This window comes from Cibotium barometz, chromosome 32 (assembly GCF_041138505.1).
Source record: "Cibotium barometz isolate CiBa-2024 chromosome 32, ASM4113850v1, whole genome shotgun sequence".
Lineage (NCBI taxonomy): Eukaryota > Viridiplantae > Streptophyta > Polypodiopsida > Cyatheales > Cibotiaceae > Cibotium > Cibotium barometz.
The window spans coordinates 20,064,093-20,089,042 of NC_141077.1; the positions used below are offsets into that span (position 1 = coordinate 20,064,093).

The 24,950-nt window shown below is 48.8% G+C and overlaps 1 protein-coding gene across 5 annotated transcripts in view; it reads left to right on the forward strand.

Moving 5' to 3' along the window:
• LOC147619914 (type 2 DNA topoisomerase 6 subunit B-like) overlaps positions 1 to 23,247 on the forward strand; it is a 50,446-nt gene extending 27,199 nt beyond the window's left edge. For 4 of the 5 annotated variants that reach the window (XM_086825768.1, XM_086825766.1, XM_086825767.1 and 1 more), the window contains exon 7: positions 22,815 to 23,247. The gene's annotated coding sequence lies outside the window, so the exon portion shown is untranslated. The remainder of the gene's footprint in view (positions 1 to 22,814) is intronic. The other variant, XM_086825770.1, reaches the window with a different exon arrangement.
• Positions 23,248 to 24,950: the final 1,703 nt, after the last annotated feature.

Genomic DNA, 24,950 nt, shown 5'->3' on the forward strand with positions numbered 1-24,950 from the left:
GTTGGCATCTATCTCTTCAACTCTTTGCCAATGGCAGGTGTCTATCTTTTCATATTCTCGTCTGTACACCATCAAGGCTTCATACCTGTCATGTGCACAGTGGGTATCTACCGTGTGCTATACGCATGCAAGACTAGTTTCGAGGCTTGGGGAAGCTTGGAACTAGGCAGGCTGATTGACGAGCTGAGTTAGGGATATACTAACGGGCGGGCACCCAAGTATGGACGGGCGGGCGGCCAAGTGTGGACGCCCGATGACCGGCCAAGAGCCTATAAAAGGGTGGCCAAGGTTAGTTATTGTATATAGAGAGTCTCGCGAGTTTGTGAGAGCTCTATGGTCTTGGAGCCTGGATCTAGTGCAGACGTGCACCTGCTTTATGCAGCCGAGGCCGACAGCAGTCTCGAGGCCCGCGAGGGCAGCTTCGTGACGGTATGGGACGTCACGAGGAGGAGATTGGTCGGTACGTCATCCTAGTTAGCTCAGCTCGTGGCTCGGTGGGGACAGCCAAGACTGTGGGCTCGCCCACGGCTGTCATGGTTGGGAGGTGAGTCAGGCCTGCACCCCCTTGCTTGTTGTTTGTTCGTTTGTTTGCAGGATTCGAGTTCGAACCAAGATCGATCACGAGGGGATCCGTGGGGATTTGATAGTGGTATCAGAGCATACCTCGTGAACGTGCAAGTCGGTAGGTAGAGAAGAAGAGGTCGAAGTACGGTATGTGTTAAAAAAGCTTGCTGTTTTTTCTGTGCATACTGCAGTTTTCAGTTTGGTATGTGTTTTTCCTTTATCAAAGAAACCCATGTTGATGATGGGAGATGGTAGTGTAATAGGGTTGATTACTTTTGCAAGGAAGAGAAAGTTTGTTGTGCAGTCGCATGACCTGCAGGGAGAGAAACTGAAAAAAAAGAGAGAGAAAAAGCACGTTGCTTTCGTTGAGCGCATGAGAGAGAGAGCGAGAGAAGAGCTGGCGGGGTTCTGTAGTCATGGCAGGCACGCAGGCAAGTTGTAGGCGGGCGGGTGCGTCACCTGGCGGACTGGGCCTGTAGGGCAGTCGGGCGGCCAAGCCTGCCAAGCCAGGCGACTTGCGCAGCCAGCCAGGCAGCGCCTAGGCCAGGCCTACGCAGCCAACGCGGGCAGCGCCCAGGCCAGCCCAGGCCTACGCTAGGCGACCAGGCCTGCGTAGCCAGCCCAGCCACGCTGCCATACCCAGGCCCACGCGGACTCTTGCAGGCGCAGGACAGCTTGTCAGCAACAGCCGTCGACGGCGATCAGGCGGCCGGCAGTGGTTCACGACCGCAGCTTGGTGACGCCAGCAACCGCCATGTGAATTGGCCGACAGGAGACGCCAGCAGATTAGGAGGGAAGCGAAAAAAAAAAAACGCAAGGAAAGCATTCATATTTTTAGTGCTTTCGTTTTTTTTTTTTTTTGGGGGGAGTTTAATTTTTTAAAAAAGGTTTAAAAGTCTTCCCCTCTCTAAGGTTTCCAAGGTTTTTATTTTTTTAAGACAAGAGAATATATATATCTATATATATATATATATATATTAAATATATATATATATATATATATATATATATATATATATATATATATATATATATATATATATATATATATATATATTATTCAAGAAAAAAAAACACAAAAGCTAAAGCAAAAGCTAAGCCTAGCTTTTCGACATTTTTTTTTGCTTTTGGGAAACCTTTATAAACCCCTCTAGTGGGCTTCTTGCCACACATCTCTCGAGTTCTCAAGTTCTCAAGTTTTCAAGCTCTCAAGCTCTCAAGTTCCCGTGCACTTTTGTTGTGCAAAGACCAAATTTTGTCTCCACGTACCCTCTTCACGATGTCGACCCAAGAATTAGAGTTGGAGCCCCTCGTGGAACGCGAAGGCTTGCCGGCTACGGAAAGCACTGATGCCGATCTTTTTGACGAGTTTGTGTCAAAATCAGATTTCCAAGAGTTCAAAGTAGCTCTCGAAGCTTCTTCGACGGAACGTCAGGCACAAATCGCAGCCGAGAGGCGAAGAAGCTCGCGTGTAGCCCGCTGCCCCCTGCGCCTCCCCCTTCGCAGTCGCCGCCGCCTCCTCCCCCTCCTCCTTTCGCTGCAGCGCGTGTAGCCCGCTGCCCCCTGCGCCTCCCCCTTCGCAGTCGCCGCCGCCTCCTCCCCCTCCTCCTTCACCCGCCTGTCCCCGCAGCACTTCCTCCCCTCCGCCTTCACCCTTCCGCCCCCGGCCTCCCTCTTCCGCGCCGCCCTCCACTTCCCCCCCCTTTCTCGCCTTCTCTGCGCAGCCCCCCCCCTCGCCATCTTTCTTCCTCCGCCTCTCTCCCTCCCCCCCGCCCCCCTGTTTCCACCTCCTTTTCCCCCCCCTCCTTGCGTCGTCGGCTTCTCCGCCCCCCGTCCCTGCCTCTCCCTATCTCCCTGCCTCAGCCCCCCCATCCCCCCCCTTTTTTGTTTTTCGGCGTCTTCAGCGGAGTGGCGTGGTCTTTCTTGGGTTCGTCTCGTCGATTCAGCCAGTACCTGGTCTTTTTCCCCTAGGAGGACTCCATGGCAGCCTCTCCGTCAGCCCCGACCGATACAGGTCTTCGACTAGACTTCTCAGATGCAGAGCAGCAGCTTCTCGCGTCCTCAGTTTCTTCTTTGGAGGCCTCCTCCTTGGTTTGCAAGGTGGTGGGTAGCCGCCCAATGCGGAGAGAGTTACGCGACCTACTTCAGGGTAGCCTCATCGGCGAGACTGCCAGAATCGTCAGCGTGGATTTTTTAGGCCGCGGCTACTACCAGGTGGAGTTCGAGTCCCCTCCAGCAGCTCAGAGGGTGCTGGCTCGGAGCCCCATTGCCCTACGCTCCTCTCGGGCGTTCTTGGCGCGATGGACACACGGTTTCGACCCATCGTCTGATCCACTGGCAGGCGCGACTGGATTCCCCATCACCGTCTGCTTTCCAGGTCTCCGAAGGGAGTACTTGCCCCTCCTGCCGGCCATAGGCAAGGCTTTCGGGCAGGTGGTGGAGGTGCCACAGACCGCGGCTTCAGTGGTTGCTCGGGCAGCAGGACTCCCGGCCATTCGTGTTGTTGTTTCGTCACCGGAGTCCCTCCCGAAGACGATCCTCCTCCCTTGTCTTTCTGGAGGACATCTGATTCAGCGCGTGGAGTATTCGGGCCTCCCCGGTCAGTGCTTCATATGTCGGGAGATGGGCCATCTCGCACGCTCCTGTCCCCGCAAGGGGGCTAATCCTTCACGCTTTGCTGCCTCTGGACCCCCTGCGGGAGACCCGAGAGGTGGCCATCCACCTCCGAGACCGGACATCTCTGGCTCGTCACAGCAGGCGCCACCATCGGACGAGCAGGCTCCGGCGGAGGATGCCGCACAGACTCAGGAGGCTGGAGGCTGGCAGGAGGTTCGCCGGCGGAAACGCCCGGCTCGCAGGGACCGTCGCAGACGCCAGCAGGCAGCGCAGGCTGGCGGACAGGATGGTGGACGGGCGACTCCGGCTGGCCCACAGGCACCTACCCGCATTTATGCTCCAGTCAGGGATAGGCGGCCGGTAGGTCCCACCCCGATGGACGAGGATTCAGTCTCAGTGCCCGTTGCTGAGGCCGATGGAGGAGTCTCCCACGTGGAGACCCCACTCCCGCCTCCCCCCGCGGGGGGCCCCGCCCCCTCCTTGGAGCAGTTCCCTGAGGATCCCCGGCCGCACTCTGCGACCCCCGGCTCCCCTCCCCCCCACCCGGAGAGCACTCTTCCCTCCTCCCCCCCTCCCCCCCCCGCCCCCCCCCTCCCTCCTCCCCCCGGCGGCCCCCCCTGACTCCTATCCTCTGGCAGATGCCTTGCCATCCTCCCCTCGCTCTCCCCCTTCCTCGCCGCGCGCCCCCATCCCTCCCTCAGCCTCTCCAGGATACTTCGCCAGACCACCCACTGCCCCGGGGCAGCGCAGCTGGGTAGGCCAGAGTTCAGTCCAGCGGTTGTTTCACCGCCTCTCCGGGCCGGTGGAGATGGCGATCCTCGCTTCACCCGCCACAGAGTTCGCCCCAGCCTCCCCTGGGGGGCCCCCGCGAGTGATGGGGCTACCAGTGGATTACAGTTTTTTCAGGTGCCTCCAGCTGGATGCTGGCCCATTCGAGACTCTGGTCGCGCCCCTGCGAGTTTGCGTGGTGTGCCATCCCTCGCGTTCTCCTTCAGTGGTGAGCAGCATGGTGGCCTTCTCCTTTCCTCTCAGCGTTGCCCCAGACACAGCCTGGGATTGCAGCTCTGTAGAGGAAGTTCTGCGTGACCAGATACTGGAGTTTTCTCACCACTTCAGCGACCTGGGGCTCACGGATCTACTGCAGACCAGACTTCACTCAGCCCGCATGAGCCTGTTTGGTATAGGAGATTGGCGGGTGGATCCGGTCCACACATCAGTTGAGGCGGTGCTACTAATTCTCCTCCATGCCGCCCCGAGGGTGCAGCCTTCCTTTAGGTACTTATATGCAGAGGATTGGTCTCACGCCTATGCTCTGGATAGGGCGAAGGCGGAGTGGAGCTGGACTCAGACACAGGTCACCCTCTTTCTGGAGAGACTCCGCACCCGGACAGACAGTGATTATTCTCCCTCCAAGCCGGCGCCCAAGACTCCTAGAGTGGAGGGCAGATCATCCGGGCCGGCTGAGAGGGGTGAGCCAGTGGCGGCTTCTTCACTTGCCTCAGCTCATCCATGAGGATCCTCTCATGGAACATCCAGGGTCTCGGTGGACACCGCTGCCACATTGGTCGGGGCAGACTTCGTCAGGAGATCCAGAGGGCTCTCGTTGGAGGACCCATAGATATTCTTCTCATCCAGGAGCACCACCTTTCTGCCGGGCGTACCCGCATCTGCGGGAAGATCTTGCCAGGCAGGAGTCACACTTTTTGGTCCCCGGCATATGGCCCCCAGGGGAACCAGGGCGGAGTATGCATCTCAGTCAGCGAGCAGCTTCTTTCTGAGGTTGTGGACTCTGGCACTCTGGTTCAGGGTCGAGCGCAGTGGGTCATCCTTCGGGTTGGGGAAGACCGCATTGGCTTCCTCAACTTCTACGCCCCTAACGGGGCGTCCGGGAGAGCCGAGTTCTGGAGCACCATCAGGCAGTCCCTCCCCTTGGCAGACCACTGGTGCCTAGGAGGGGATTGCAACATGCTGGAGGACGCAGAGGATAGGATGGGGGGCAGCCAGGAGACCATTCATGGGCCAGAGCTAGCTGCCTGGGAGGAGCTAGTGCTACAGGTGAGAGGCCAGGATCCGTGGACTCTCCCGGAGTTTGGCAGATTGCAGGGGAGTCTATCTTTCTCGCGCTCGGATAGACGAGCCACAGGCGTTAACCTTTCCCGCATCGACAGATTCTACATTGATGAGTGGGCCTGTGATAGAGGCGGCACTGTGGGCATACTTGCTGGCTCCTCCTTTTCAGACCACTTCCCAGTGCTTCTCCAGATTGAGGACCCTACGAGAGGAGAGCGTGGCCAGAGCGTCCGGATTCCTGATTGTCTCATAGAGGAGCCTGAGATCGCGCTCAGAGTTGAGCAGGTCTGGCAGGAGCTACAGTTCAGGAGAGGCTCGGCAGCCAGTGATCTTGCCAGTGGCTTGCAGGAGATCAGTCGGATGCTCAGACTGGCTGCCTTGGACCGTCTGGAGGCCTTCAGGGAGCAGGAGAGGAGCCTTCGGAGGAGTTTAGCGTCTCTCCAGAGACTCCAGGAGAGAGATCCTCTGAGCCCTTGGATCTCTGAGCAGATGGAGACAGCTCGCACTGAGATCAGATCCATCGAGGAGAGGCGGGTGGAGTTCCGATTCCATGCTCGGTCTTCTTTTTGGACTCAGGCTGGAGATAGAGTGACTCGGGATTTCTTTGAGGCGACTGGGCCTCGCTTCAGGCGAGAGGGTCTCAGGCGGCTTCGTCAGGCTGATGGCCAGGTAGTGGTGGATCCCCCCAGGGTGCGGGCGATAGCCACAGATTTTTACAGGGTTCTTCTCTCTGCTGAGCCGGCAGACGACAGGGTGAGAGAGGCTAGGGAGGCAGTCTGGAGCTTCACGAGACCGGTTGTGCCGGCCCATCTGCAGCACTCCCTTCTCTCCCCCTTCTCGGATACGGAACTGGAGGAGGCTCTCCAGGCATTACCGCGGGGCAAATGCCCAGGAGAGGACGGTCTTTCAGTGGCTTTCTTCCAGAGGTACTGGGGCCTCCTTCATAGGGGCTTCAGATTGGCTTTCCAGGAGATTATGGAGACGGGAGTCATGCCGGACAGCATTGCAGAGGGGTTGATTCACTTGATCCCCAAAGAGGGCGGAGACAGACTGGAGATTAGACAGTGGAGACCGATCACCTTGCTAGGCACGGCCTACAAGGTCCTAGCTAAGGCGATCAGCAGGCGGCTTCAGCCTCACCTTCCGGACATCATCCACTCCACGCAGACAGGCTTCATCCAGGATCGGAGCATTCTGGATAACATTTTCTCTTTCTGGGAGGCTACGGCCTTGGCTAGATTGCGGCAGGAGGATTTGGCGGTGCTCCTTCTCGACTTCGAGAAGGCATATGATCGGGTGGACTGGGCCTTCTTGGAAGGCACTATGGAGAGGATGGGCTTCCCCCCTCAGTGGATCCGTGGGGTATCTGCACTCTACACTTCGGCTCATAGCCAGGTGCTGATACAGGGTGTGTGCGGTGAGAGGTTCCAGCTTTCGCGCTCGGTGCGGCAGGGGTGCCCCTTGGCGCCCTTTCTTTTTCTCTTTGTGGCGGAGGCCATGAGCACCTTTTTGACGGCGCAGGATACAGGTTTGAGGGGCCTCCAGCTTCCCATCCGCACCTCGGAGGAGCTCCTAGACTCGGAGTTTGCGGATGACACTGCTGTCTATCTTCAGGGAGGTGAGGAGAACCTCCGCCGCTTCGCCTCAGCCATGGACAGGTTTTGCAGAGCCTCGGGCGCTTTGATCAACTGGCACAAGTCGTGTGGGCTGTGGGTCAGTTCTATGCCCCCCCCGACTTGGAGGCCAGTTGATGGTTTTCAGTGGCTGCCCCCCGGCACTACAGTGCGTTATCTGGGCTGCTATGTGGGCATTGATATATCTCCGGAGCAGCAAATAGCCCCCCTTCTTCTGAGCATTCGGAAGAAGCTTCTGTATTGGAGTACTGCTCGTTTATCTCTGGCTGGCCGCGTAGTGGTGGCCAACCAGGTTCTGCTCGCTACCATGTGGTACATCACTTCCTGCTGGGCCTTCTCTCGGGCGTGCATCGGCCAGGTGCAGAGGCTCATCAGGAACTTTCTTTGGTCCGGAGGCGATGGGCGACCCGCTAGGGCAAAGGTGGCATGGGCTGTGATCACTCAGCCGAGGGAGAGAGGCGGCTTGGGCATTGTAGATCCTATTTGCCAAAGCCGAGCTTTGCTTGGCAAGCTGGTAGTTCGTGGTCTCCTGCCAGGTGTTGAGCCGTGGAAGGAGCTTCTTGTTTCCAGGATGCTCAGCCGCACTCCGTCTCTTAGTGGCCCCTGGAACCCCAGCATCAGGTGGATCTTTACGGAGCAGCGCTCCAGAGGAGTGGGCCTTGGCTTCGAGGAGCGCTTTGCAGCCAGCCTTCTGAGGGCCTGGGCGCATCTGAGGCCTGCACTCTTCCAGACTCCCCCGGGCACCGATGAGGAGCGCCTGAGGCAGCCATTGATCTGGAACCCCTTGATTCGTCTCCCCAGTGGCCATATGGTTGGCTCGCGGTCTCACGTGTCGTGGGGCCCGTTGAGCTCCGGCCCAGCCCAGTCCCTAGACGACTGGATATGTTTTCAGCAGCTGCCTCCAGAGGCTCAGGAGAGGAGACTCAGTGGGATGAGGGGCAGAGAGTTGATGAGACAGGATATTGAGGCGGCCATCCCCCGGGAGTGGCGGACCCCAGTACAGGACCCTTCACCTCCACAGTGGATGGGTGTCTTTACTCGGCATGAGATCCTCCTAGCGGTCTGCGGCACAGCGGAGAGAGTCGCCCCACTCACTTTCGAGGTGGGAGAGGGTGGCCAGCTTCAGAGGTCACGACTAGATTTGGATGGGTTCCAGGGTTGTATCCTTCAGAGGGTTCGGGTGGTCGGCTTTCATCAGAGACAGTGGTATGTAGACCCCTCACCGGCCTCGATAGGGGAGGATTGTTCTTGGAGACTCTGGGCTTGGGATAGCAAGCCTCTTATTCGTCTTCAGTGGGACCCAGGGGAGTGGTTTTGGCGAGATCCCTACTCGGCTCCTACCAGCCCTGCCATTCCCTTTTTTCAGTACACAGCGAGGCTGGGGCGGCGGATTCAGAGACACAGGATAGAGAGCACCCCGGCAGCGGCCGAGCATTGGCGGCGACAGGGGCTCTCCCCTGCCTTTCTTAGGGACTTCTGGCAGCGCCTTTGGGCCAGCTTCCGTCCTCGGAAGGTGACGCTTTTTCTCTGGCTCACAGCGCATAGAGGATTGGCTGTGGGGGCTTGGCTTGCTTTTGGTAGACACCCAGCGTCCTGCCCTCGGTGGGATCATGCGCAGGAGTCACAGCGGCACTGCTTATGGGATTGCCCACAGGCACAGCAGGTCTGGCAGCGCGCTCTCAGGATGGTTTTTGCAGGTTCTCCAGGGGAGATGTTGGTGACATGGGGTGCGGTAGCTTGGGCCACGGATAGCGGCCCTGCACTTGGATATGAGGACGCTCCTGGCAGTGTGACCATCCAGGTCTCTGACAGGGCGATGGCGGTGGTTCCGACACCAGACTTCTCCTCGGCAGCCTCTCAGGAGGGGGTCGGGCAGAGATGGGAGTTGATCAGCAGCATGACGGCCTGGCACATATGGAGAGCCCGATGCAAGGAGGCCATTGACCACCAGACGACTCCACCGGCGGAGGTCATACAGGCCCTCTGGGTGGACATCATCCACACCTTGAGAGGACACTGGGGGAAACTCCAGGGAGACTCGGATCGCATGAGAGGGCGCCGCAAGGCTTTCCTCCGCACTTGGCAGCCTGGCCCTTTCCTCACCGCGAGGGACGAGGATGTCAGTTGGCACTATCGGCCGCCAGTTTGGCTTTTCTCACCTCCTTCATGTATTACTAGGTAGCCCCCCCCAGAGAGCGGCCAGCCACGGGGGGGAGCTCAGGTGTTCATTGTGTTTTATCCCTCCTTGCGAGGTGAGCTTTGTAGCCATATGGCGTTTTCTCATTAACTAATAGAAGGATCTTTTTTCCAGAAAAAAAAAAAAAAAAAATCGCAGCCGAGATGCAGGCTTTGCAGAACTCCATCGCTCTATTGACCACTACCCTCTCTACTTTCTCGGGAATGGATACCTTGGCTTCTGCTTTAGGCCCCAATATTACTCCGGAACCGTTCGGGGACGAGCAAAAGCAGAGAACCAAGGAGATCGTGGACACTTGGCTACACAAGTGGCAAGTTCACTTTCAGTTTCATCCATATGATGATGGAAAGAAGATACAGTTAGCAGCAGGTTTCCTGTCCGGCAAAGCTTTGCTTTGGTGGAAGGAACTGAACCCAAAGCCAACGACTTGGGCACAATTTGAAGACATTTTCAAGAAAGAATTACTCAAGAAAGAGGATGACTATGATGTTGTTGCCCGGTTTTTAGCTTTGACCATGACCTCGCAGCACCTCACTTATGAGGTCTACCTCCAGAAATTTCGTGACTTGCAGATGAAAGCTACAAAGATGGATCCCACTACTCTTTTGGGGTTTTTCGTAGCTGGTTTACCAGACTCGTACCGATTACAGGTTAAAAATAACAAATGTAAAACATTGGACGAGGCCATTCATTCAGCTCGTATCTATGATGATACGATGGTCTCTTCCAAGTCGAAACCCGTTACCGAGCAGGGGAACAAGCATAAAAGAAAGTTCTCCGCACCTATGGCTAACACGACTGAAGGCAAGTCTTCGGACCAATCTTCGAAGAATACAAGTTCTACACCAACGAAGAAGAAACGACTTCTTCGGGCTTTGAAGCTCAAGAAGGAAGGACGTTGTTTTATCTGCGAAGAAAAAGGACACATGCGTAACGAGTGCCCAAAGAAAAAGGGTACCAAGTCAAATGCAGGACCCAAGCCAAAGGCAGCTAACCAGTTGTCTTTGACAGGTACGTCAATTACTGTACTTTCTCGCCCTAGTACTTGTTCTGATTGTCTGTTCAATTCTAAGGTATTTGGCATGCATGATCTTCTCCGAGTTTATGGAGAAGTGAATGGCCATAAAATTCACATTCTTTTAGACCCTGGCAGTTCGCATAACTTTGTTAACTACAAACTTGTGCAGAAATTGAGTCTTGATACGACACTCAGCGACCATACCTATGAGGTACGTCTACCTGCGGGCAGACAAGTTTGGGATCACAAAGTGGAGATGCTTCCAATCCAGATTCAGGACTACAAAGATACTCTGGAATGCTATGTTATGCATCTGGAAAATGTAGACTTGTTATTAGGGATTGAGTGGTTTGAGACTCTTGACGTCCAGATAGATTAGTCTAGTCATATTTTTTCTTTTCAGCATAGGGACACCAAGTATAGTATTTTAGGTGATTGTATTCATCCCTCTCAGGGACCTCTTGTAAATACTAATGATTTTGGAAATATAATGGATTCTTCTTTATACACCGCTTTCCATTGTGTATTGATCCCACTTTCTTCTTTTCTCATCCCTTCCATGGATGTGAATGAATTAAGTGTGTTTGAAAGCAAAGAATTACAGAAGATACTTGATTCGTTTCAAGATGTATTTCCTAAGGAACTGCCATCAGGTTTACCACCTGAACGGGCAGTAGATCATGATATTGACTTGATCCCTGGTGCTCATCCTGTCAGTATTTCACCTTATAGGATGAGCCAAGCTGAGGAAGATGAGTTGGCTAAACAACTCGAAGATTATTTGAGGATGGGCCAGATCTGTCCAAGTAAATCACCTTGGGGTGCACCTGTGTTGCTTAGGAGAAAGAAGGACAATACTTGGAGAAGATTACAAAAGATTGAACAAGCTGACTATTAAGAACCGTTATCCTCTCCCTAGATCAGATGACCTTATTGAGATCTCAAATGGCGGGGCTATGAGATTGGAAACACTAGATGGAGAACCGATGGGTACCTTCATAAATGGAAGCCGTCTAAAACGTTTTCATGAGCCGTTAACCAATGAGATGCTTGAGCATATGCATGCAGCCAAGAGCAGGAAGCTAGCCGTTCAGCAGATGAAGGAACAAGCCATTGCTGAAGCAAAGATAAGGGAAGCTAAAGCCAAAGCAAAGCGGAGACAGAGCAAAAATAGACTCCACAAGGTGCAAGCTGATCGTAGATGATGCCGTCTCATCTAGCTCCTGCCACTGATCGTCAGACATACTAGAAGGTCTACCTGCATCACCACTCAATGGTCCATGCAACCCTCGCTGTGTCAATGCAACAAGCATACACTCTCTCCATGCCGCAAAGTCTGACCCATCAAACATGCGCATCTGTGAGAGGTCACAATCTGATCGATCACCTGTCTCTGCCATGAGAACCATGTAGCACACTAGAAGGCCAAATCACTGATCAAAATCACCTGCCAAATGTCTATAAATATGGCAAAACCGAGATGTGAATCTATGAGACAATCGCTATGAGATCCTGTACCTGTGAACGAATCGCTACGCTCACCCGTGAGCTAATCGCCAAACTCACACTGTGCGGTATCGATGCATACACGCACTAATCTCCCACGTGCAGAGAACATTGCACGTAAACCTTGAGTGCTACCTGCAATCACAACCTGGATCGCAACAACCAAAACGCATAAAATTCCTGGAAAAATTTCGCCAGAGTTCCGGCAGCAAAACGGCTATAAAACCCAATAACCAAGTCTGCCTGTAAGCTCAAGACCATGAGCATCCAATACGCATCAAAATCCACACTCAAACATGCATAAGACTCTGCGAATATGTGTCCAACCACTGAACTCAACCAAGGTCATGCAGTACCTGTCTCTGAGCGTAACTCAAGCTCATGTGCATATATCCACAGTCATATACATGTGAGCAACAAAGCTCAAAATGTCTGCCAATCCGGATGCAAACAAGAAACCAGCGACTGAAATCCGCTCACGTACAGCATATGCACAAACACGAGACCTGTAATGCCCGCACCTGCCACATTTCAAAGGCTAATGAGTCATGCGTTTAAGGAATATCTACGTGATTTCCTGGAGGTCTATATGGATGATTTGTGTATACATTCCGCAGAACGAGCTCAGCATGTTGAGCACCTAAAGCTAATATTTGAGAAATGCAGAGTATACAAGATTTGTTTAAATCCTGAGAAATGCGTTTTTATGGTCAGACAAGGCAAAATATTGGGCCACATTGTCTCCAAAAAGGCTTCATGGGACATTGCGGGTACTACCATAGATTTATCTACTTGTTCCGGATGATGATGCGGAGGAGGATGCGCCCTACAGGCTTCCTCCTTCTTGGGCCCAGCAGACACTGCGGGATTGAGGGTATTCCTCCAGAGTGGGAGGTACAGGATGGCCCTCGACGTTCCCAGTGCTACGAGCGGTCACGGCAAGTCCAAACACATGTCACATTATTTTTAAGCCAAAACCCGCAATGTAAATACGTGTCAAGCCGGAATGTGGGCTCGGAAGTGTTCTAAGTGTATTAGTCGTAGCCCATTTCCTGGGATTTATCCTTTTTTTGAAGAATGCCCGCCCACATGTGAAAAGCCTAAGTTATTTTGACCTAGGTCTGGCGCCCCTTCCTGTATTTCTTTATTAATTTGGTTTAGATTATCTCTTTGTGTCATGTGTGCAAAGTGTTTGACCATGCCCTCGCCTTCTTGAGAAAGTCAATGATATCCTGAACCTTGAAACTGTCCTTCAAATATTTGAATTGAATGGGCAAGATTGCTTCAAACACTGTATCACAATCACTGCAGCTAAAAAGCGAACAAAGAGATGGGGAACTAGAGCGCTCTTGCACAAGAAGTAATGGCCCTGAACTTGTTGGCGCCCCTTCCTGTATTTCTTTATTAATTTGGTTTAGATTATCTCTTCATGTCGTGTGTGCAAAGTGTTTGACCGTGCCCTCGCCTTCTTGAGAAAGTAAATGATATCCTGAACCTTGAAACTGGCCTTCAAATATTTGAATTGAATGGGCAAGAACGCTTCAAACACTTTATCACAATCGCAGCAGCTAAAAAGCGAACCGACAAGACGTGGTCTGATGGCCATGATACTTTGCATGGGCAAGGACGTTACCAGCATCCTTGTCCGTGCAATGTTTCATGACCATCCGACCTCGTTGGGCTAGGCTCGTGTCATACCCTATGCCAATTTTTGATATATGGCCATAGTGGCGTTATGGCATACTTTGCCATAGGGTATGACACTATACCGACAAGACATGGTCCGATGGCCATAAAACTTTGCTTGGGAAAGGACGTTACCAATATCCTTGCCCGTGCAATCCATTAATGTATGGTAAAGAATAAGGATCGCAAAGAAAGTTTAAATTAAATTGATATTCACCGTATATAGGGGCTCTTTTCATATTTTTGACACACACAGGTGACGTCTCCTCATTATTACTAGTAGTGAATCCCTCGGGGGGTTTGCCCAGTGCTTCCCAAGAAAGCATGTGCCACGATCGAAGCAGCTGACAAGGGGAAACAAATTCATGGCGAGATTGCAAGGTGGGGATTGGTGCAGAATGGCATTCTGTTGGGCAATGCTCTTGCGGACATTTAGGCCAATTGCAGTGCTGTTTTAAAGGCATGATGAATGCTCGTTGGGCTGCCTTCTTCGGAGGGTGGTCACCACCCTTATTAAATGTAAAAAAAGTTTTTTTTCAAGGGGCAGGCCACGCGGCCACCAGCCATCCCCCCCCATCACCCTACAATGTACGAAACACTTGGTGCGCTAGTGACGAGGTGGAAAAACAAAAAGCGCGGCATCGAGAGCCCGAAGGACAACACACCAATGAAAAGGAAGGGAAGAAAGGCAGAGGCTGCTGAGAAGAACGCTTGTCGGGACCAGAGACATGACAATAAGGGCCACCCACTGTAAATTGCTTAATAACTAGGTCCTAAAGATTGTATTTTAGCTCAAGCAGTGACATGTGGGAATGCACTCTAGAGTTGTGTGGACATAGAGGAGCCTATGTGGCACACTCCCCTCCATGTATCCGCCTTTATATGCAACACCCTTTGTATCCTTTCATTATCAATCTAAGCTTTTACCTTTGAGTACGTGCAATCTACTCTCTCTCTCTCTCTCTCTCTCTCTCTCTCTCACTCTCTTTCTTGGTAGCTCTTGCAACCCTAGCTATGGCGGAGCGCCCTCCTTAGCCTCTCCAAGGTGCTGACCACAGAGGATATTGAGGAGATCCGCCAGCGTCCGATGCGGCACATATTATGAGATGGAGGCACCTCCATAGTGTACCCCCCCGTCCCACATGATATTGTATCCCCTCATTGTACTCCACTCACCTCCATAGCGTACCCCCCCCCCCCCCCCCCCTTCACTATATTCACACCCTATAAGGGTTTCTGTTTACCTTCCGGTTCCAGTTTCATTTTTCTAGGTGCCAGTAGTATCATCTTTATTTTTCATTTTCTGGTTTTTTATCCAGACATTGTATCAGATCCACCATGATGTAACTTTTTGGTCTCATAGGTCATTATGGCCTTTTGAAGACGTTAATATAACATTTCATTTCATTTCATTTCTCTCTCTCTCTCACACACTAAAATTGGAACAAGCCCCTACGCAAGGATGACAAACGCAGAGATCCGCCCGACTTTCCCTCGTCATCGGCTCACCCATCCTCACCTCCAGATCCTAGTCCGCGCTCAGATTTGGACCTTTGTAGCAGCTCTGAAAGGGTTGAGTCAGAGTACGAGAGGCTCTTCCCTTCGTTACATAAAGCTGCAGGGGCAGCTACTGAGAAAGCTGCATTGAAGCCCAGGAGATCTTCTAGGCTTAATCCTAAACCTTAGCCTTGTACTTTTGGCAATCCCTAAGAGCCAAGAGCTGGAATATCAACTGCCTCACTAGCGATTCATCCCCCTCGGTCGCGGAGGCACAGACATGTGTGGATTATCTGACGATGCTGGGAAACAATGGCATCTTATGCTGCGTGGAGGGCACACCAGGCTGCACCACCATGTGCGAATCCGGCATCGCGTCTGTGAACATCTGCGGCGTGGTCGGCTGCACCACCTGCACTAACGCCAGCATCGCCCTCAACACCCTCATCGCCAACTGCAGTCGCGTTATTGATGGCGTCGACCGCATCACCGGCAACATCCACGACTCTTCCTCTGGCTACGACTTCCTAATCCGTCACGTCTCATAAGTTGTGTTCGTGTGACGATTGAATAAAGGTGCATGTGTGCACCAATTGTGCTCGCAGCTGTCTGGACTAGCTTGTAGCCCAACTCTTCTAGTATATTTTGCATCCTACAACCCCTCTGATCTGCTTCAAGCACCTCCTACTAATAGGCCTCTAATATCAATTTCTGGCCCTCCGTGCACTCTTCAGTAAACTCCACATCTCTCCACTTTCTTACCTACTCCCAAGCATCCAACATACACCATCTGCAATCACACTCATGCCACATCAAGGTCACATTGCATGTGCATCACCTTGCTCCCTTGAACCCTAGATCACCTGTATCTGCATCAACCAAAGACTGCCCTTTTCTCCTAATGAACATTTGACACTAACCTAGTGCACCGCAACCTGCTGCAACCGCTATGTACACACAAGGCATACCCTATCATCCTTTGTTCATCCACATCCCCATCTTTTCTTAACTGTCGGATCCAAGCACCGTCTTCATCTTTATCTGGCTCTAGTTGGCCTTGAAAAAAACTCTGCCCAAAATCTACTTCATCCAAAGAGTGTTGCTCCTGTCTCTGCCGACTCCAAGCGTGATAACATCTCTCCAAACACTTCCTTATATACATGCTCCAAAAAGATACCTTGCTTTCTTTTGCTTTTTAGTGTTCTTGTTTTCGCATACGAGCTGCAGGAGCGATGCGCGGTGAAGCTAAGCTAGAGCACGCACAGAAGATAGGGTTAGAAGTGTTAGTGTTCTATTCACAAGAGAAAGTAAATATACAAGCTATGGGCGCCCGGCCATTATCCCGGCCATATGGGCTTTATACCCCAACAATTTCCCACTTAAAGTCCAATATGGCACTTTAAGAAAATGGGGTACGTATGTACAACACTAGAGTACACAAATGAGTAGAAAACAGACTACCCAACGCCCAATAGCTCACGACAATGTGCAAAGCTTTGCCCTGGAAGTCCCTTGGTGAGTAGATCAGCAGGATTCTCTATGGTATGAACAACCACATTTAGGGACATACAGCTCTCTTCCAAGCATTTTAGCAAGGTCTTTGACTTGCTCTGACAGAAAGTAAGGCAAATTTGGTCTCCAAAGTGATGGTAGCAAGTCGATGATGAAGATTAGCCATCTTCTGCTAAAGGAGATCAATATGGTACTGAGAGCTGGAACATATCAATGAAGTATCAGCTGTATGGTGTGTGGGGCCCTCCATCTCATGGACAACGTCTTGCAGTCTATCAAAAATCCGATGTGTGATGCATGGATAGGGCAGTGGTCCTGCTGCTTTGTGGGCAACACCGGCAGCTAATACACACCCAACAGCTTCTCTCTCACTCACGTTTTTGCAACAGAAGACTCCTTCTCATCAGCGCATTCAAGAAGTGTATGTGTGTGTGTGTGTATGAAGCACAAGACTCTCTACCTACTCTCTAGCTGCTGCCCAGATAAGAAACGGCTTCTTGGAAACCACATAGTTATATTTTGTCTGCAGCCTTGGGAGTTCCATCAAGAAACGGCATGAAGGAAACAAGATACGGAGAACTTTGGAAATAGAGTTTCTGATCCGATAGGCTCTGAAACGGAGTTTCCTTGTGACTAAGGATGTGGGCCTAGGCTTGGCCCTATTTATATCATCCCAATTAATGTGCATGCGTGGGTCCGGCAAGTAGAGTGCCAACAGGACCACCAGCTTTCTCTGTAGCCATCACACAGCACAGCAGGTTTTAGATCTTTATTGCTCATATGAACCTTTGGCCAAACATAACAGTGACCAACATTCTGTTCTCTGTCTATTGGTTGATATATCCACAATGGGGTGTCGAGGACTGCAACAGGGTGATCTCGTCTATCTACTTAAGTGTCACAAGGATTAGTTTGGTGTTAATTTGGTGCAATGGGATACCAAATTATCACAAAATTCATCGTAGTATGGGTGGAATGGGACGCACACGAATGTTGACTCTTTCGCAGGTTTGTACGCTTCTTCCGTAGTGATGAAGTGTGCAAAATAAAGTGAACTATTTTTATGCCCACAATAACTTATGAACAAAAAAGCTTAGTTTTTAATATGCTGACGGAGAGGCATAATTTCACCTTTGCTAGCTCTTCATTGAAAATTAAAAACTACTCAAATTGAATCTACATAGTAATTTCATGCAAATGGAGATTTTTTGGAGTTCCAATGTAGCACAAAGCTTTTAAATATAGTCTTCTTTTGAGAACTTATGTACGCACTATTCTTTGAAAACATTAAAACTTCACCACACAACCATATGAAGCAAAATTCAGATCTTAAATTGTATTCCAAATAAAAGCTTAGTTATAAGATAATATAATTTACATAAAATTGAGAACAAATGACCAATCTTGTAGTTAAAATCTTATTTACATAAAAGCGAGTTTTTTTTGTGTGCGTAGTATGATAAAATCTCCAACTCATACTTTTTATAAACATCAACTCTCATTATTTTATGTATTCAATCAATGAAATACATGTAGATATATGATTTTATGTCTTAATTTGGCTTAAAAATTGTGATGTATATTTATTATTTTACAATGCATGTAAACTCAATATCACGCCCATGTGAGTTTAGAGAATTTAAATGGCCACCGGAAGAATTTTATATGATGTGAAACTTGTAGAATCATACAATATGATTATCAAGATTGGTTTTGGATTTCTTTTACAATGTTCATTATTTTTTTGAAAGCCCATTTCACCTATTCTTTTAGAATCTTGTCTGCAGTTTGTGTGCGGGTGTTCTTTATGGGTCTATATCACTATCATGGAAAGGTCAAAATTAAATAGAGCTATTTTTTAAAGAAACTTTTATTAATGTAGTAAAAGTTCACAAAAGGAAATTTGGAAAAACCTTTTGAAATGCACACACCAATTTATCCAAAACTTAGTCAAAAGGACACTGTAGTGTCCTATTTTGGTACCAAACCCTCGAGACCAAACTAGTGTTAAACAAATTATGAGAAAAAGTGAACATAAGGCAAGAAATGGAAATAGTATTATGTCAAATAATATAAATGTAAGGAAAATGGAGCAACTTATCTGTGTAATGAATCAAAATACATGTGATAACTTTAAAAGGAAAAAAATACCATACAAATGTTTGAATAAAGCTTCATATACTAGTACTATCTTGCATATCTTATGACACTTTAGTGTTTAAGTCTTGGTGTGTCAAAGTTAAAGAAAATATTAGTGAAGCTCTCAAAGTTTTTGTGCCCAATAAAGTGTTCCATGAGGAGGCTAAGTGGATATGTAAGCAATGCATCAAAATCAATTAACAATAAATAAAGCTCCTAAATTTTTATGCCCTACAAAAATATTAGTATAAATATGCCAATTGAAAGTGTTCAAGTATAAATGATATAGAAGGCTAGTAGTTAGCTAGAATCCAACTAGCTAGCCAGCCAGCCAGCTAGTAGCTGGCTGGCTAGCTAGCTAGTAGTTAGCTAGAACCTAGCTAGAACCCAACTAGCTAGCTAGCCAGCCAGTTAGGTAGGCGGTCAACCAGCTATACCTTGTTATTATAGGTAGCCCACCACCTAGATAGCTAGACATCTAATTGGCTAGCAAGCCAACTAGCTAACTAACATGATAGTAGCTAGCTAGCTAGCTAGTAGTTAGCAAGAACCCAACTTGGCTAGCCAATACATCTAGCTAGCTACTAGCATGTTAACTAGCTAGCTAACATGCTAGTAGCTAGCTACTATCATGTTAGCTAGTAGCTAGCTAACATGCTAGTGGTTAGCAAGATCCCAACTGGCTAGCCAATACATGCTACTAGCATCCTAGTAGCTAGCTAACATGCTAGTAGCTAGCTAGATGTATTGGCTAGCCAGTTGGGATCTTGCTAACCACTAGCTAGCTAGCTACTATCATGTTAGCTAGCTAGTTAGCTAGTTGGCTTGCTAGCCAATTAGATGCCTAGCTGTCTAGGTGGTGGGTCGCCTACAATAACTGGGTATAGCTGGTTGACTGCCTACCTAACTGGCTACTAGCTAGTTGGATGGCTTCTTAGTTGGCTAGTTAGCTAGCTAGTTCGATGGCTGGGTAGCTAGTTGGGTTCTAGCTAACTAGTAGTAGCTAGCTAGCTAGCTACTATCATGTTAGCTAGCCAGTTAGCTAGTTGGCTAGCTAGCCAATTAGATGCCTAGCTGTCTAATTCTGTCTAATTGGCTAGCTAGCCAACTAGCTAACATGCTAGTATAATTGGCTAGCTAGCCAACTAGCCAACATGCTAGTAGCATGTTGGCTAGTTGGCTAGCTAGCCAATTAGCTAGCTAACATGATAGTAGCTAGCTAACATCATGCTAGTAGCTAGTTAACATGATAGTAGCTAGCGTTAACATGATAGTAGCTAGCTAGCTAACATGGTAGTAGCTAGTTAACATGATAGTAGCTAGCTAACATCATGCTAGTAGCTAGTTAACATGATAGTAGCTAGCTAGCTAACATGGTAGTAGCTAGTTAACATGATAGTAGCTAGCTAGCATGGTAGTAGCTAACATCGTGCTCGTTGCTAGCTAACATGGTAGTAGCTAGCTAGCTAACATCATTCTAGTAGCTAGCTAACATGATAGTAGCTAGCTAACATGTTAGTAGTAGCTAGCTAGCTAACATGTTAGTAGTCGCTAGCTAGCTAGTAGTTAGCTAGAACCCAGCTAGCTAGCCAACTAGCCAACTAGCCGACTAGCTACCCAATAAACTAACAAACAAGCCAGCCAACTAGCTAGCTTAGTTATTTAACTAGATATCTTAGTTAGCTTAATAGCTAGCTAGATTTCTTAACTAGCTTGCTTAACTAGATTAACTAGCTTAGGTTAACTAGCTTGCTTAACTAGATTAGACCTTGACTAGCTAGCCTTTCTAGCTAGTTAAGCTAGCTAGGTACCTTGACTAGCTAGCCTTTCCAGCTAGTTTAACTTCCTAGCATAGCCTGAATAGTATCATGTAAGCTAAGGTAGCAGTTATCCACTTGGCCAGTTACATAAGCTTGCTACTAGACAGGTAGCATTTATCCAACTGGCCAGTTACATAAGCTTGCTACTAGATAGATAGTTGGCTTACATGATACTATTGAGGCTACCTAGCTAGCTAGCTACTAGCTACTGCTAGGCTAATTTTAGTACCTGCTAGCACAAGGCCTAATCAAACTAACACAAATTTAGAATGGAATTATTTACAAAAGCAACAAGCAATATGTATCTTACTCTTGGGTGTTTTAAAAGTATTGGTTGGATGCGACATCAAATTGCAGCAAAATTTTTTCTTTGGGCTGCTTCCAATATGTGCTCGTTGTAGCCTGGTTCAATGCATTTGTCCCCCATCCAGCACAACATACCAAAACAATACAATGATAAGGATGTCTGCAAGGCAGCATGCATACTCCTACCATATCGTCATTGGCAAACCCCATGCCACAAGCTGAGCATTCTGTAGCTTCAAATATCAGCATCCTCTTGTTGCCAACCACTTTTGGTACTGGAGGGGCAATCCATACGAAGAATGGTCCACAATCACAAGCACGCATCAAGAATTGAGCTTGCCCTTGTAGCCTAGCCAGCTCATCCTCGATGCTTTTTGGCTAATCCTACATAAAAACAAATACCATATCAATTTGCACCTTCTGGACATGGACATGCATGCACCAACATATTAACGCTTTTAGGTTGTCCCTGGGCATTGGAAACATGCATTTGAACATTTTCAGCTCCGACGTCCTCTTCAAGCTCACCAAGTTGTTCCTTGTGAGCTTCAATCTGGCACAAGATCTTCAACCTTGCTGACTCATCTACAGTGGGTTCCAAGGTCTCCTCAAGATTTGCAAGCTTCCCCCTCAGCTTTTTCACTGCCTTTAAGAAACCCTCCTTGGCGTACCAGTTGTGTTGTATCTTTTCATAAGCATATTTTGTTGTTTGTGCACTGATTGCATCCTCTCTTTTACCTCAGAAAAAAGAGGCTCTACACTCATGCCCATAGAGTCAACATCATCTACAACTGGCCAGTAAAAGCCCAAGTCGCATGTAGCGGAGGTCCCTGCCCCACTGTGCTATGCTGGTATTTATAGTTAACATGCTCCCAGCCTCTAGCTCATCGCATGCAAGGCTTGTCGAGAGCCATCGTCTCTTTTTCTTTTCCAGTTCCCCGCATGTAGCTGACATCTTCATGGCCTCCTCTGCAAACATTGCCCATGCAACTCGTTTCCTAGAGGCATGGTCGGGGGTGCCAAAATGTAATGCTAATCCTTTGGTAAAGGCACTTCTCAACTCACCATTTGTAATTTTCTCCTCCTGATACACTGCTCAATGCAAAGCCCTCACTGCCTCCTTAAACTCGTCTCACGAACAAGTCTTGCCTTGATAATTCCTTTCCCAGAGTGTAACTCCTTGAGGACAGCAAGCCACAGCTCTTTTGGAATGTCTTTGTCTAGAAGGTCGCGCGGGTTCACCCCAGCCATTGTGAGCCCATATAAAGCATCCTTTTTGGTGCGAAATTCTCGCTGCTTGTCGCTGTAGGCCATCTGCTTGGCAACCCCTTAACCTTCTTGGCAAGCCCTTCACCTACTGCAACCCAAAACCCACTTGGCAAGCCCTTCACGTAGTATACTCTTTGCAAACTAGCTTGGTAAGAGTAAATGCCCCCCCACAAACAAAAAATAGAGGGAGGGAGAGAGGGAGAAGCGAGTTTGAAATTGGGAGAGAAAGTAAGAGAGAGAGGTGTTTTAGTTTGTTTCAAACAAATGTAGCATGAGGGCATCCTTCCAGATGAAGTGACCTACGTAAGCATGTGCCACGATCGGAGAAGCTGACAAGGGGAAACAAACAAATCCATGGCAAGGTTGCAAGGTAGGGGTTAGTGAAGAATGACATTGTGCTGGGCTCTTGCGGACCTGAATGCCAAGCGGAGTGCTGTTTTAAAGGCGCGACATGTGCTTGTTGGGCTGCCATCTTGGGAGGGTGGGACCACCCTCTATATAAAAAATATATATAATTTTTTTTTTCAAGGGGGCTGGCAGGCCACGCGGCCGCCAGCCACCCCCCATCACCTCACTCTCTCTCTCGGTCTCCTTGCAGGGCGCGCGGTGCGCTGGTGCAGCCGCCCCCAATAAGACCGCCTGCCCTCCCTTGCGGTGCTGACCAGCCCACCTCCTGTCCCCTTCTCACGCTGGCAGCACACACACACACACACCCTTTGAAGACCCCCCCCCCCCCTCTCTCTCCTTCTGGCACGCTGGTGCAGTCCACACCCGCACATGAAGAAAACTTTCTCTCCCTCTCTTCTCTGGACAGCCACAGTAAGCCAAGTCTAAGGTACCCAGACTGGCAAGCATAGAGTTACATGGGGGACCTTTGTGGCCCCCCCCCCTCTCTCTCCTTCTCTCCCTCTCTCCGTTTGTGTGCAGGCCACACGACAGACTTTCTCTCTCTCACTCTGCTCGTTTATGCATCAAAACAGCAAGCCAAGCCCATGGTACCCACACTTTAAGCATCGAGTTACATGGGTGCCTTTGTGGTGACAAGCTCCAAGGCCATGCTAAGCTTCAAAGCTCCTCTCTCTCTCCCTCTCGGTGGCTGGACAGCAACAGAAAGCTCAAAGGTTTTCATTCTCTCGCTCTGGTGCGGCAGCAACAAGTCAAGCTAAAGGTACCCGGGCTATAAGCATAGAGTTATATGGGTGCCTTTGTGGCCCCTCCTTTGGTGCGCAGGAGGCCAGCGAAAAGAAGCTTATCCCTCTCTGGAACAACCGCAACGGCAAGTCAAGCCAAAGGTACCCAAATTCGAGGCACAGAGTTACATGGGAGCTTTTGTGGATAGATAGCCTGGATACTCCATCTTGGGACTTTGTTTTGAAGTGCCCATGGCCACTCTCTCTCTCTCTCTCTCTCTTATTTTACACACATTCTCTCTCTCTCTCTCTCTCTCTCTCTCTCTCTCTCTCGCAACAATCTCTTTCACATGCACACTACACACACATATACATAAAATATACACACACACATCCTTTCTCTCGCACCCTCGACACACGGGCACTTTTTCACATATACATGCACACACTGTTAAACACATGCTCTCTCACTCTCGTTCCAAATTACACACACACACCTATGCTTTGGGCGCACTAATGTACACACGTATATAGACATACATACATACATACACACCTATACATAAGCACTCACGTACATACATAGGTACACACAAAAATACACATATATCTATAAATGCACACATATTTGGCACCTTTAATAACATATTTACACACACACACTCTTATACACGCACCCACATGCACATGCTCCCAAACCTAAGATGCACACATACACATACATACATACATGAACACTCTCTCATTCGCACTCATGTTTGTGCACCTACCCACTTATACATGTGTACGCATTCAATGCATAGACACTCTTATCCACACGCGCACACACATATACATAAATATGTGCACATATTTATGCACGCACACACTTACACTCATAGGAACACACACACCCTTTCTCAAGGCCACAGTGGCGCATCGACACACACATATACAAGCACACGCACCTACCCTCAGCTTAAAAAAAATAGCAAAACATGTATGCATACATATACAAACTTAAAAGAAATATAGATAGGCCTATATATACATGTATTGTATACAAATATATACACATATGCACACATATATATGGGTATTTATATAGGATATCTAAAAAAATATATATACAACTTATTAAGGCTATTATATTCATATATCTCTAAATACATGCACACGCACGTACATTCTCTTCCCTCGCATACAAATGAAGTTTATATATATATATATCTCTCTCTCGTTCTTGGCTATGCCAAAGATGTGCACACATACACACACACCAAATTAGAAAAATGAAAGCACTATAGACTATTTTGACCAAAAAAAAAATAGTGTGTGTGTAGCTATAGACCTATAAACACACATAAGAACATCTAGTTTAGGATAACAAAATACATTGCACCATTTACACTATGGATACACACACATACACCTACATACATACCACTACTTATGGGTAAATATATATATTTACCACTACTTATGGGTAAATATATATATGCACATATCTAATCTTCCTTTATTCGCAAAGATACGCATATAAGCACACGTATTCACACACAAGCACATACATCTTTCCTCCTATACACCAAAAAAAAATCTCTTTTTCTCACTCACTCACTCACTCTTTCTTGGCTATGCCAAAGAAGATTTACTAGACACATGCACCCATACATTTATACACATGTATATATAGGGACACATTTTCCTTGCTCTCATAAAATTATACCTCACCCTAGCTTGTTATACGCACATACAAAGCACATAAATGTAATCACCCATATGTGCACACATACATGTATCCCTACATATCCATAGCCTAGGACACTATGTCCTCTATATTTAGTAGGATAAATAGCAGGTTCTAGCAACAGGGGTTCTAGCTAAGCTTCACCGAAGAGGACTCCTCAAGATGATGAAGATAGATCTGCTCCGGGGCGGTGTAGGCAACCTTGCTCAAGGTGAAGAAGCCTGCTCTGATACCAATTGTTGGAGTTAGGGTTGCAG